Source organism: Symsagittifera roscoffensis, chromosome 10, assembly GCF_963678635.1.
Source record: "Symsagittifera roscoffensis chromosome 10, txSymRosc1.1, whole genome shotgun sequence".
NCBI classification, from domain to species: Eukaryota; Metazoa; Xenacoelomorpha; order Acoela; family Convolutidae; genus Symsagittifera; species Symsagittifera roscoffensis.
The window spans coordinates 40,745,266-40,758,961 of NC_087071.1; positions in this window are offsets into that span (position 1 = coordinate 40,745,266).

Genomic DNA, 13,696 nt, shown 5'->3' on the forward strand with positions numbered 1-13,696 from the left:
TTCGAAGTTCTTGGGAACCTCTGTCTGTTCGGGATCCTGCCAATCTTCCTCTGCGTAGGGTAAGGTTTCATCGTCCGCTTCGATCTGTTCGTTTGGATCCAGGTCCAATGGTGTATCCGTACCTTCCTCTACGACTTCGTTTCGATCGTTCTTCTCCCTGGTGCCTTTTTCATTGAACTCACAAGCAGGATCCATCATTAGATAATCCCCTTCCTCCATGTCTGCAGGTATACACCAGTCTTCTGTCGATGGATTGTGTGGCTTGATGTTCTCGTAGTGGGCGGCTCGGCCAGTACTCAGTATATAAAAGCGTCCCTTTTGGTGCACCTCTGTAATCATGAAGGGTCCCCTCCATTTCTTTAGAAGCTTCTTTGTCCCTTTCGGTGGTATAACGTTCTGAAATACCCATACGTAGTCTCCCACCGAGTGAGCCTTTGCACCAGCTGCTTTCTTGTCGAATCTTTTCCTCTGCCTTGCCTGTGCCTGCTGAGTGTTTCGTCTACACAAATCGTTCAACTCCTGTTGGCGTTTGATCACATCCCTCACGTAGACCTGTGGGGACGTTTTCTTTCCCTCATATTCTGGGTAGAAGAATGTCAAGGGTAAAGACTTCTCGTGTCCCGTCAGCATCGTGTGTGGACTAACTCCAGTGGTGGAGTGTTGCGTGCTATTATAAGCTCCCATCACCTGTGGAAGGTATCTGTCCCAATCGGTCATGTACCTGGAACAATATACCCTCAGCATCGACACTAACGTCCTATTCTGTCTTTCCACTAAGCCATTCGTCTGAGGGTGGTATGTCGTGGAGTGAGCCTGAGCGACTTGTGACCGTCTCATAAGCTCTTTCGTGAGCTCGCCTACGAAAGCCGTTCCATTGTCCGATTGAAACGTCATTGGACAACCATGTCTTGCTATCCACGTATTGATCAGGTGGTCGCATGTCTCTTCCGCCGAGGCAGTTAGGCAGGGCACGGCCTCTGCATACTTCGTGAAGTGATCTATCATGACCAAGACTTGGTTGTAACCGCTGTCTGTCATGCATATCTTCTGGTGATCTATCTGCACCACCTCGTTGAATTCAGACGACTCAATTGATTGTAAAGGAAATCGCAACTTCCTAGGATCCTTGACCTGTTGGCATGACAGACATGCTGTCACCCATTTCTCGCATGCCTTTTTCATCCCAGGCCACTCAAAGCGCTTCAGGATCCTCTGATACACTTTGTCGATCCCTTGATGGCCCATCTGATCATGCGACCTGAATAATAGTTCTGTCTGATAGAGTTGCGGCAACACTATCGCGTTATATTTGTATAAGACCTTGTCTTCTTCTCTTCTCCTGCAAGCCACGATCCCGTCCTTGTTCAGATATAATCTCCCCTCCTTCTGCATGAAGTATTGTCTCAGGATCCTATAGCTGTCTTCTTCTAGGTCACCTTTGTCAGGTGCACCGTTTTCTATCCACCTTTTTAGGTTGCTTGTCATGCGGTCATTTCTTTGCGCCCTTAGTAGGTCCGAGAGTCTGTACCTCGCCTTCAAATATGTCTTCATGACCCTCATTTGACAATTCATCTCATTGGGCTGATGTGTGTCTTCTTCCATCTTAACACACCAAATCTTCGCCAACGGTTGTGTTTCTTGTTCAAATGGCTGAAAGTCAGTCCTGACTACCTCTTTCTGCGGCAACAGGCTTATCGAACGTTTCGATACCGCTATTGTTTCTAAGTCATCCGCTGCGTTGTCAAAGACTCTTTCGCTTGATATAAGGTAGCGATCGCTGTCAGGATCCTGATACACCTCTCTGTCCAGGTCTCTCGCCCGAGTTTCCACTAGTAGCGTGTGTATCGCCAGTTCTGACAGCTCGGATCCCGAACTCGAGTTCCTGTCTGAATAGGTGTCCATTCCTGAGTTTCGGGAATCATCATCTGTCGAAGAGGTTGTGCTGGAGACTGCACGCTCCTCCAGATCATGTCTGTGCTTTCTTCGCATCCATCTGAACTCCCCGGACAAAACCTTGTTCTCTCGGTCCTGTTTCTCATCAGGAATTTCCTCGTTTATCTCAGACTCCCCGGACAAATTTCCTTGTCCCGGGTGTTGATCTTGTGATCGCTGGTTTTTCTCCTCATCCTTCTCCCCGGACAAATAGTCTTGCAGCAGATTTTGTTCTACCTCTTCACCCTCTTTTTCCCGGTCTACAAAGGTGACGGTTTTCTTTCGCTTGCTGCTCCCCTGTTCTTTCCGTCCGTAAGAAGTACTGGTTAAAATCTCTTGGGGTATTGAGGATACTAGTTGCTGAACTATTGTCCTACAATCCCTCTTGTTCTCTTCGTGCTGTCGTCTGGACGGCATGATCTTCACCTTCTCACTGACTGTTAGCGATGCCACTGCTGCTGTCCACTCGGGGTCATCTCTGGTCACTTCTCTTTCTAACAATCCACCCAGTATCCGCATCACTTGTGGTGTGACTTGCACCGTTTTATCCAATAATGAGAGGCTGTTTATATTCATGCGAGAGAGTTCTTGCTGGACCAGGTTCGAGCGCAGCAACAAATCCAAGGGGACCGGGTCCTCCTTGGACAGGATCTTTATCTCGGCTGCTTTCTCTACAGGTAGCTCAGGGTGCCCTGGAATTGGATGTCCTGATTTATCCAACCATCTCGTTAAGGGAAGCTCTTCATAAGTTTCTTTGTCCAGAAACGAGAATCCCTCCTTTACTTCCGCCTGATTGACCTGCTTCTGCTCCAATCTTTCATAGAACTCAGTTTTCTTACTGAGACTGTCAGCATTCTGGTGTTTATCACGCATCCTATGTTCGATTATCATATGGTAGCCATCCAGTCTTACTATCCATCTACCAATATAACTCTGATCCATCGAGTAGGTCTTCAACCAGGATAACGCTCTGTTGTCTACGCGTAACTTGAAGGGAGCGCTCCCCAAGTATGCACGGTACTTCTCCACGAAGGTGACTACTGCAAACATTTCTGCTTTTGGTGCGCCATATTTCATCTCTGTGTCACTCAAGACTTTGCTGCCGTATGCAATGGGACGGAGAACTGTTCTTCCGTTCCATTCTTGCTCTTGATGCAATATTCCTGAGATGGCCACCACCGATGCGTCTGTGTCGAGAACATACATGCCCTTTTCTGTAGGCATGCCCAGCACTGGCGCTTCGCACAGTTCCCGCTTTATGTTCTCGAATGCAACCTGTGCTTCATCGTTCCATTCGAACTTCTTCCCTTTGTTGCGCATCAGCTTCTGCATTGGGTACACCTTGTCCGCATATCCTTTAATGAATTCACGGTAATAATTGGCAAACCCCAGGAAGCTCATTAGTTGTGTGTCCGTCCTCGGAGCCTTCCATGTCAGCACAGCCTCTACTGCTTCTGGATCTGGCCTCACACCATGCCTGTCCACCATTCTTCCCAGGTACTTGATCGAATCCCTAAGGATTTCACATTTCGATGGTTTGCATTTCAAGCCTGCTCTTTTCATACATCCGAAGACCTCATCGAGCCGGTCAATGTGATCCTCCAGGGTCGGTGTCGCTATGACTACGTCATCCACGTAGCACATCAAGAGATTCCCGTACTTTTTGGTCACTCCTGTCAAAGCCTGAGCCATCAGCCTTTGAAAGGTTGCTGTTGCATTGCACAAGCCGAAGGGCATCCTCTTCCACTGGTACAACCCCAATTCGCACGCGAAACCGGTTTTTTCCCTATCCTTTTTCCGCAAAGGAACCTGCCAGAAGGCAGAACCTAAGTCCAATGTGGTGAAGAACTTTGCATCACCAAGTTTAGATAGGCTCTCGTCTATTCGCGGTATCGGGTACGCATCTTTAATCGTTACCGCGTTCAAGTAACGAAAGTCGCAACAAAATCTAAGCTGCCCCCCTTTCTTTTTCGCCATTACTACTCCGCAAGCCCATGGCGATTTCGAGGGCTCTATCATGTCGTATTCAAGCAACATTTCTATTTCCGCTCGGCACGCTTCCAATTTATGTGGCGTCATTCGCCTTGCGCCTTCCCTATGGGGAACGGCGCCCTCTTCTAGTTCGATTTCGTGTTCGACGAAGTTACAGCAACCGATGTCCGCCTTATGTTTTGAAAATACCTCGGCGTTCCGATTTAGGAGGTCCCGCAATTTTTCGAAATCTCCCTCCCCTATTTTTCCTCTCAAATGTTCTATTTCTGGCAAAACCGGTTTGTCGGAATCTAGTTCATATGACGAGGGGCGTTCCGGAAAATTCGAGCAGCTTGATAAGCCGTCGTCCGTTTCGGATTTCATTGAAAACAATTTATGAATAGATTTTAATTCATTAATTCTCTTCAAGATTTTATCTTTATTTGCATGATAAGGACAGTCTTTCACACTATATTTCTTCGAGTTTTCTGTCTCCTCATAGTCGGTCCTCATCGGCAAGGCGTAGCCAAGCTTCTTTCCACGCTGGATTGAAACCGTGGTGTCCAGTGTGTTCAACAACACACTGACACACAGTCCGTTTCGCGTTACCGAGAAGCTCCGGCCTAAAATCACCGAACTCTGACTATTTGGATTCGGTACTAAGCAAACCTGTTTGCTATCACTTAACGAATTTAAATTTCTCATTCTAAATTGCTAGTACAGCTTGTCCTGGTTGTAATTTTACCTTTCTATCCAAAAAAACTGGTACCTTATTTTCATCTGTTATTATCCTATTAATTGGTCTCTTAACATACTTTCGGTCCGGGTTTCTAATCCGTATTAGACCGTTGTTCAAGTCAATCATCACGTCAAAATTCCTGACAAAATCTCTGCCCAAGATGAATTGGTCGGCGTCGTCCAGATTCTCTACCACCAGGAAGCTCATCCAAAGGTCTCGTCCTCCCATGTGAAGGACCGTTATTGGTGTTCTCCCGGCTACGTAGATAGCTCCTCGATTGGCTGCAGCCAGTCGGAGATTCGTTGGAATCAGATCTTCCCGCGTGAAGCCCATTCTTTCCCAAGTTTTTATCGGCATCACACTCACTACCGCTCCTGTGTCCAGAAGCCCTGTGACTCCGATTTTTGTTCCGTTGGTGTCGAACAGATGTGCTGTCACATCTGCTTCATATCCAATGTGTACTGCGTCTTGTTCCATCATGGCGTCATGGCCTATCCTGCGGACCTTGAGTTCCTCTTCTCCCAAATAGATCTGCCCTATTTGGTCATCATCTGTTGTTACATAAGTCCTGGTGTAGATGCTGATCCCATCCACGTTCAGCATCACTTGATACGGCCCATAGACTTCTAGGTAGCGTCCATGAAGTTTCTTCGTGGTTAGTAGTGCCCTCACAGCCCTCGACTCGGTGCGTGGCTCCATCTGCCTCAGATAGTCTGCATATGTGTCCAAATGCATCAAAGTGAACTCAGATGGTTCACTCAGATTTCTGATTACCTGATGCCCTGCCACCGAGATTATCGATTGTATTTTACTTCCTTGCGGTGCCATACCGAACCTCTGACCAGAGATAACATTAAGTTTCATGCTCAAGCTGCTTGGTGCTTTTGCCTCTTCAACTTCCGTTGCTTCAAAGGCGTTCAGTTGCTCCTGTAATTTTTCATTCTCCAGCTCGAGTTTCACCTTTTGCTCAATCTCTTTCGTCACTAGTTCCTGCTGTACTCTATTTATAGCATCCCTCGCAGCTGCCCTATAATCGATTTTGAAGTCATCGGCCGCAGTTGCTGGTTCCGGTTCACGTGCTTCTTCTGTTACCGCTTGCATCTTCTTTGCCACCAGCTCTTGAGGTTTATCCTTTCTGCGTGCCTCCGCTTCACTCAAAAGTCGAGCCTTGCTGGCTTTCACTCCTGACAAAGCTTCTCCATGTCTTGGATGCTTGATGTCTGCCACTGCATCCCAGAATTGCGGACAATCTGATTTAAAATGACCTTCCAAGTTACAAAAGAAACACCTCGGGCCGAATTTCGCAATTACTCCTCTCATGAAATCCTCATGATCCAATTCTGACGCATCTTCGTCCTCGAGGCTAAAGCCTATTGCTTTCATGCCTTGTTTGTAAGCTGGGCATGCTGACACATGATGGTCTGTTGAACTGCAATTAGCACAAGAACGTCTCTTGTCCATATCATCCCTCGTTTTGTACCAATTGTTCCCTTGGTTTGCTGGTCCGTTGTTAAAATTGCAATAATTGTTCTTGTAATATCCAGATCTCGAAGGAGGTTTCAACAAAAGATACTCTTTTGATTTGAGCCTCAACTCCTCCGGTGTTGGCGCATTAGTTGATAGTGGTGTGTAATGCGTTGCTAGCATCGTACGAAGTTCATCATTTTTCACACCATCGATGAATTTTGAGGCTACGGCCAGGTTCATCCTTCGGTTTGACTCATCCGGTTGGCTGCGTCTTCTCAGCATTTCCAAATCATCGAGAAACTTGTCTATTGTTTCATCTTCTCGTTGCCTCCGTTTCTCGAAGCGCATCATCGCCTGGTGCCCCTGCACCCCTGATCCGAAACGGTTTAACAAGATTTCGAAGATTTTCTCAGCAGTGTCACGTTGATACTGTTTCTTAGCCATGACACAGTTCAGGGCTGTCCCTTCTAAGTTGCTGGTGAGCGCGCTGCATTCCTGTCTCTCCGACAAGTCCTCTTCCTCGAAATGCAGCTTCATTACCTCTATCCAGGTATCAATGCAACCATCAGATTCGTCCTTGTAGCATCTTGGCTTCTTAAAGACTCTTCTGGACTTCTCACTGCGTTCATTGGTTCTAGATAACCTCGTCAGGAATGTCTCCAAAGACCTGTTCAGGGGTTCAAATGCTGTGGCCATTGCCGTAGCATCCCTTGAGTGTCCCGCTTGAGTGTCCTCACACCTTGTCGAAGGCTCTGTGTGCGGTGCATCCCTGCAATCCGAATCACCATGAGCGTTTCCCGCTTGGCCCATATGACTCCTCCTCGGGCTTGTATGCCCCATGTTGCCAGAATCGCTTCTCCCAGTCGCATGTGTGCTTTGCGTTGGTCGTTCGTTCGAGGTTTGTCTGTTCCCCGTTGAACTTGCTCTACTGTTCGGGCCCCATGCTGTATTACCCCTTGTGGCATAGCCTGATGAACTGCCCCTGCTTCTAGTGGATCCATACGTCTTCCTCCTTTGATGTTCATTGAAGTTCACCCTCGGTTCCCTGCTTGGACCTCCCGAGTTCGGCTCTCCTTCTTTTGGTCCACTCTTGCTGCTTAGTAGCCCGTCCAACCTATCCATGATAGCCTGAGTTCGCCTCTCCATCATCGCGTCTATCTTTGTGTCAAGAGACCCAAGAGACTGCTCTTGCTGAATTCTTAACTTCTCCATGTCGGCTCTTAAGCGTAACTCCCTCTGTTCCGCCTCTCTTGTCATTCGCGACAAGTTCATCGTCATATGTTCGTCCGTTCTTTCTTTCAAGCGTTTTTCGCTTCTGCCAACTTCTTGTCTGTTGCGGTTTATTTCTTCCCGCAGACTTTCTCTTTCAATGTGAACTGCTCTTTCTAGTTCACTCATCCTTATCGACATCTGTTCATTTTGTTCTCCTAAACTGCCCACTATGTTGTTTAAGGCTTCCTCTAGTGCTGCCCCGTTATCCATGAGTGGCGTCACTAGTGGTGGTGTAACCCTGTCGGTCCCAGGTAACTTCGTGCTTGTCAAGATCCGGGCCTTGACTCTCTGCTTCAACGTCTTTTCATTATTTAATTCAGGATCCATTAACGCGTTGCCAAGCCCTCTGGTTCTACTCTCTCCAGGTTGTGGCTCCGAACTTGTCCTAATCGCGAAGTCCTTTGACTGGCCCGGTGTGTTTGCCTCTTTGCTTATCGTTGTCACTACACCAAATTTATCCATGGTTCCAGTCTCTCTTCCGACGTGTGCTTCGTTCTCCTGGATCGAACTGTTGAGGCTGACCTGAGATCCAAAGTCCCCTTGCTCCTCTTCATCCTCTTCCTCCTGGGACTCACCATCGTTTCCTGCTCCTCCTCCCATGCTGAATGGAAAGATGTTTCCGAAGGTGTTCTTCATTCTTTCTGAGAACGATGATGAGGTTGTTTGTTTTCCAGTTCCACTTGCCATCATAGTGTTGTCTGTCGGAGATCTTCTAGTTGCCGTTACTTCAGTTGAGATGTCGGACAGTTCCGACATCTCCTCTCGATCCAACGTCCCGGTGGAAGTGGCAAAATCATGGCCTTGTTCTACCGGAGTAGATTCACTCGCCAGCCTTCTGCCTCTCCCTTCCAGTCCATTTGCTCCCTGGTTGTCGTTCATGGTATGGTCCGTATTGACCTCCACTTCTAACAGTTCTCTTCGCTCTTCTGAGGTCTTCTGACTTCTCGTTTCAACCATTCTGCCTGAAACCGTCTCCTCTTTATCGGACCGGGATCGCTTGATCCAATCCACAAAAGGATCGGTCATCGTTTTTCTTTGCTTTTCAGGCATGAATTTCCTAGAGCTATTACCTCGTTTTGGTATCCTTGACTTGTCTAAACTCATTCTTTATTTGTCACTTTCCTATGCCTACTCTTGACTCAATTGCCAGAGACCTTATAGTTTTATTAACAATAATAATGACACAACACAATAAATTTCACCAGATTCTATTAAATAGTGACCACGAATCCCTGTATGTTGTCAGAGTACAGTTTGTATAAAATTTATTCACACTAGCCGATTATCGGTCCAAAGATCTGGAAACTAGCACAATATGATGTTATCAGTCAATTTTAAAAGATAGTGTACTCACTACCCAATCAAGCACAGTTTAGGTTGATTTAAAATCAAAAAACAAAAAATATATATTGACACAATATGAATGTATATATAAAAAAACGTATGTGTCTTGTACTCTTAGTCGGTCGCAGTACAATAGTCGAACCTGTCTTTTAAAGAAAAAGCTTTCCCTGCTTGGTGCTGCACCAAACAGACAAAACTTTGAAGGCAGTTATTTGCTCAAGTGGGCGTCTATTGCACCCACCGAGTATTGTGTTACCTCTCTGCCTTCGGACTACCCGAGCTAGACCTACTAAAATCCTCAGGGCAGTCACTTTTCCCAAAAACGTATTATGTTTCAATCCACACCAATGAGTCACGCTCTTTTTAATTTAGACTTAGTGTCGCGAATATCCGAGTTCGGACCTGTTTTGTATTAGTCTGGTTCTTTTTGAAAGGCAAGTTACCAGTGCAGTCACTGATACCTAGCCTGTGTATTAATAACCTAATACCTCTCGCTTTTTAGTCTTTCTTTCGTTTACCTAAGTCCTTAATAAAATAATACCCCTCCGGATTGGCACAAATAGGACCCTTCCGGACTGTCAGAATATGGACCCCTCCGGATTTGGACCCCTCCGAGTTAGTTAATAGTAGACCCCTCCGGATTTGGACCCCTCCGAATTAGCAACTATAAGACCCCTCCGGATTCGGACCCCTTCGGTTTTGTGGAAAGTAGACCCCTCCGGATTCGGAGCCCTTAGCTCTGTCAAAGTAGCTTTCCGTAGTTTTCTTAATTTCAGCTTATACCCCTCCGGATACGTTCTGCGTTGCTTTTATGCTGTTTGAATTAACTGGGAAGGGTATAGGGTCCTTTCCTAGACCCCTCCGGATTGAAGTTAAGGCACTTATTTGACAATTCACACTAACGGTGAAGGGTCTTATCACTTGCCTAATTTCGACTCTATTATGGTTGTCTTGTGCCTTCAGCCCTCCCTTTTTGTCTAGAACTGTCTTAAGTTACTTAGTTCAATCGCTATCAACTTTTGGTAGGGGTATAAGGGTTTTTTAGAAAAATTTATAAAACGTGAAGGGTGTACCCCTCCGGATTTGTGTAATTTGCTAAAAACAATCTCAAAATAATTTTCTCGCTCGCTTTTTCGAGTAATTCTCTTTCCTACTAGTAAGTTCTGCTAATTTCTGATCTATTGGTACCAAGATCAACTCAATATGCTCAGTAGTTCCAAAGTTATTAACTAAAACGTTTTTCTTCCAAACTCAAAAATTTTCTCTCTTATAGGTTCCGCCTAGCTTTTTCTGCAAATCTGGTCCTTTCGACCTAAAAATTATTGATCTGAGCTCAGAAGGCCTATACTCTTCTAGTTCAATGCAAAAGACCCGATCTAAAACGCTTTTGTAGAAAAATTTTGCGAAAAACTATGCTACCTGGACCCCTCCGGATTGATGAATCCACCAAATCAAACACGTTATGTTCGATTTCTCTGCAACCCGGAAGGCTTTCGGGTAGCGGGTTTTAAAACTCGTAGATTCACTAGTGGACGTTGTCCGAACAACTATTTTTACTGTCCTAACTCAAAGATTTCAAAAAATTTTCTGATTTTATTGTGTTTCTTACTATCAAAAAATGCGAAAATTTGGTTTTTTGTACCAAACTAGTTCCAACCACTTCCGAACTAAAGTTAACCGGTTCTACTTATTACAGTAGTGCAGTTACGATGTAACACACTAACTTAGCGCTTTTTTCCGTTTCAAAAAATATCGATATCTCAAAAATCGCGACTTGTGGGGGAATCAAAATATCGCTATTTTGACCCTAAAACCGTTGTTTTTCACTGAAAAACGATATAAGACTATTAATATAGGCTATATAAGTAATAATATTAGTAATACTATACCCCTCCGGGTTTGTTTATTATCCGAATTAAGGTGCTTAACTCGGATATTCGCAGTTCGGTGAAGGGTCACTACAGTGCAGCACTGTCGAGCCCCCCACAGATTACTATCTTACTTTTTTTACCAAAAGGGATACAAAACTTGTTAACGATACCCAACAGTCGATTGTTGTTGTCGTTGAGCCCCTTCTTGTTGCTCCTTGTACTGCTTGCCGGATCGGTCTTCACCCAGGACCCTTCCGAATTGAGCGCAAATCAGCTGACCCTTCCGGATTGAGCGCAATTTATCATTAACGTGCTTAAATGCTCAAATAACCCTACAGTACAAGCCTCACAAACGGGCTACAAAACTGATCGTAACGATCCTGACTGATATAAATGCCTGTAATAACAATATATCTACCAACAACAAACGGGGGGGTTGAATCACATCTTGTCTGGGGGGATGATTTCTACTGATTTTTTTTTTACTTTTTTACTGTTTTTGGTTTTTTCGGTTATTTTTTATGTTTTTTGTTTTTCTTGGGTACTATACTACTTTTTGTTTGGTTTTGCTCATATCTTTAAGTGTTTTTGGTCACAAAACACTCAGGGGATGAGGGGTTCATGATTCCCCCCACCCTTCCTGGTTCGTGAATTTTCGGTCTTAACTAGGTTAAAAAACTATTCACGGTAATCCGGAAGGCTTCCGCGTTCCGAACTACCCTTCCGCCCCGGCAGTTTAGGCCTATTAAGGGCGTTAATGTGAGCATCGTTAACGGTTCCGCCGGTCATGATGTTATGAAAGAATAACACCCAGGAGCGCCATAAAAACATACATGTAACATTCGCCCGGAAGATACATATCGACGGATAACAAAACTAAGTCTTAAGACGACTGGCTAGCGTCTAAACAGAGCTTTGCATGCTTTTCACCGTCTCTACCAAGCCAGTACTTTTCGGTGGTCTTTCTAACATCGGGTCGACAAAAACGTTACTGTTCTCCGGCTTCGACCAGAACGCTCAAATTAACTAGATTACATGCAGAAATAGTGAGCTCATGGCTGGGTCTCAGTATCCCCAGACCACGAGGTCACTCCTAAAAGCAGGGCTACTACTTATTATATTACTATTGTTTTTGTTCAGTAGATAAAAATCATCATCTCCATCGAAGATGGATCAACCCTTTCCCCCACTCCTAGCTTCTCATCCTTATCAAAATGAATCCAGTTGTTAATTAAATTCAATTCAGGACATGACAAGAAGCTAAAAGTTTATATAAAAGGCTAAAAGTTCCAGTCCCGAAACCCTTCCGGATTCTTGAATCCAGTGAATCAAGCTCCTTAAGTTCAACTTCACACCAATCCGGAAGGCTGGTTCTCACCCTTCACCGTTGTTGGCAACGGCCTTGCAACTATTGTAGCAGCACTATAGTTGCAACTTGGAACGTTCTCTGCTATTGTAGTTCGTTGTCGTTTTTCTTCAATCTCGATTTTCGTTCTGTTCGCTATCACAGATAAAGTTGTTCTCTTTTTTCACTCGTTTTTTGTTAAAATGGCCGTTTCAGCATTTCTCAGAAATGTGACGTCATCATTCGAATTTTTGAAATTTTAAAATACTGGAATATTCCAGCCTTCACCGTTTGGCTAAACGTTCCAATAACGCCCTTAGTTCTTAAAAACCACCAATCCGGAAGGCTTACTGCTAAAATTCCGAATTCTGCAGAGATTGCATTTTGGCCATTCTGGTCGAATGTCACAACTCGAACATTGGATCATGGACAACTAAATAATTGTGAAATAGATTTCAAAGCTAACATAATTTCAAGATCTTAAGGGCAACTCAGAAGGGTTAGAAAAATCGGCTATGCACGTGAAAGATTTTTTTTTCAAAAAAATTTGAAAGGAAAATTGTGTTAATTTCGTTGTATTTTAAAAATTAACCATTGTACCTAAATGACTAATGAGGATTGGTTGCTATTTTTTTTAGCTAATGAATCAGTTGTGTTCTTCAAGCAAAGCTACAAAAGTCATTGAATTGGATTGGATGCTCGTTTATTCTGGATTGGATGCTCATTTTTTTTTCTTGTTATTGAAATAGTTGTCCTTCAAGCTAAGATAATTGCATCAGAAAAAACAGCTTCCAATAATGAGTTGCTGCATGTACACAGCTGCATGTTTAATTTATAAGGCAATATGTGGTTGTTGACTTGGCAACTTAGTCATGTTGAGCATTTGTTGTTAAATATTTGCTAACATTTATAACATACATGCTTCAATTGACGGTAGAATGTGCCCTCTTTAGGTCTAATTCATTCCGATTTGAATGTTAAACACTCTGATATTGAACAATTGGTTACAGCTTTGTTGTAAATTTAGTAGGCTCTCATGTCTTTTTCATTTAGAGGAAATGCGCTAAATAAATTTGGAACTAACCAGTAGTTTTCGATTCTGCTTGTCAATGGTAAAGTTTCAGACAGATTTTTCTTCATGTCAGTAGACAATTTTAAACCAATGTCACAATTTTCATGGATAGAATTCTCACTACTCTCGAAGAAATAACTTAATTTGGGAAGTATTGAAAAGTTTACATCAGTCAATCTTAGCTTCAAATTAAAACTATCTGAAGTTTCGTGCCATATTGTTGTTCTCGGGTTAGAAACATCAGTTTTCGCCCTTAGTCTGGTGGTGTATGATTTTGAGCGTGCTAATTTCGAGGATTTGCACGCTTATAAAGCTTACTAGAATTTTGTGAAATAGTCATTGATCTCCATAATTGGTTGCGTTGCTTTTTAGCCGTCTAAAAATGATTTCTTGGTTTAGTAATAACTCATTGGTCATTTAAAGATTTAATAATTATTAAACAAATTACTGAACTGTTTTCTTGCAAAATTTCTTCTGACATTTTTTGAAAAAAAAACTCTTTCACAGGCCGATTTTTCACGTTGATAAAGAAAACGATAATCTCTCTGAATTTTCTAAAATTGGTCGCACCATAAGATCTTGAAATTACGTTAGATTTGAAATCTATTGCGGCAACAATGTCAATGTTTTTGAGATAGTTAGAGGAGGAGCCTTACTTGAGAACTTGCTATACAGAAGTATGA